Source organism: Octodon degus, unplaced genomic scaffold (assembly GCF_000260255.1).
Source record: "Octodon degus isolate 3935 unplaced genomic scaffold, OctDeg1.0 scaffold00036, whole genome shotgun sequence".
In the NCBI taxonomy this organism is placed as follows: Eukaryota; Metazoa; Chordata; class Mammalia; order Rodentia; family Octodontidae; genus Octodon; species Octodon degus.
Genome location: NW_004524612.1, coordinates 365806 through 367473, shown reverse-complemented (window position 1 = coordinate 367473; position 1668 = coordinate 365806).

Genomic DNA, 1668 nt, shown 5'->3' with positions numbered 1-1668 from the left:
CTATTTGGATTAAAAAGATTGTGAAAATTTGATATAATTTTATAGGATTAATGTTCTCTTCTAACATTGACTTCCTCATGTTTGGATAGTAGCAAATATAAAATGGAATGGCTTCTGTTTTGTGTCTTATAAATGTTATTTTGTATTTCCAAAAATCTAAACCAAGGGTATAATAATCAGGAGACACAACTGATGGCCCAGAAGACTACATCCCAAGGGATGGCCCCATCCATCACAATTCATGCATGAATAATGACTGTCATGCCCTTTGAAGTTAATAGAACAATAGTATGTGACATCTATGATACCAACTTAATTTCCTCTTTGGCTTTATTATTTGTCATTTTTTTCCTTCATCATAAAAAATTGAGATAGAAACTGTGATATTTATAAATGTTTAATAGATCTCTCTTATACCATATCCATGTTTTGAATGAATAGCTATCTGAATAGAACTATGAAATCCAGGGCCAACATTAACTTGCCTGAGATACTACATGGACAAAAGGAGGTTGTTTTTGCTGGTAAAACATCACAATGTCATCCCTGACATTAAAGGAACTCAGACTGTAGCCACAATTGGAAGAAAAGAACTGAATAGCTCTATAAATTATGGTTTCATCTTTAAGTTTCCAATTGTCACATATCCCCTTAGAGAACTGAAGAATGTACCATTCCCAAGTAAAATCATAAAGTTACTTCTCCTCGAGGGTAATTATAGACACAAGTAGAAACTATGAGAAGTTGTTGGTACCTGGACATTTTCCAGAGATATTTGTGAGGCCTTCTTCACACAAAACCATTTGCAGTTTTCTTCATAAAGTAGAATTAAAATGCAAAAGGGAAATTTCATTTTATCAAAAGATAAAAAGAACACACTCTTGTAATGCCAACTGGATACTGAGTGAATGGTGACGTTCCCTTCCTAGTGAGGTAATTAAATGACTGGTTTCTCATCTGCTTCGCAGCATGATCTAAAACTGCTTATGTAGGCTGGCAATATCTGCAATGTGTTAAAGGTCAAGTGTATATTGTAATTAACATAAAACTTACTTGATCTCCTTAAATGTTGTCTGGTTCTCCTCATATTGCATGATCATCAGGCTACAGCTTTATTTCAGGTACTGTTCTTCCATGAAATGAAGCCCCAGTAAAAACTAAAACCCAGACATTCACATCTTTAGAGGGAGATGGAAATTAATTCAAGTAAACAAAGTTATAGAAGCTAAACAGAGATTGAGAGAGACACGGATTCCTCCTGTAAATATGACATTTGTGTCAAATACATCTTTAATTAGTTAGTCAATATCTCCACCATCCATGATGTAGTTACCTGACAAGACCAGCCCTACAATGAAGAAATTAGTTGTAAGCCAAATATAATATATATTTTACTTACTTTCTTGTAATGTTATTTTATAAAAAGACACTGAGATCCAAATTAAAGATTTCTGTTCACTGTTTTAATAAAAGCCACCTAATAATTATGGGTATTTTAGTGCTAGTATGTTAGCTCTCTCCAGATGAACAAATTGGGTCTGAAAAAGAGGATTTGTTGTTGGAGTGAAAATGATGAGCACCTGGAATGAATTACTCTAAAAGAGAAAAATGTGAAATATTTTCATACATATCATTCCAGAAAGTTCTGTCTCTGAGTAAATTATACTG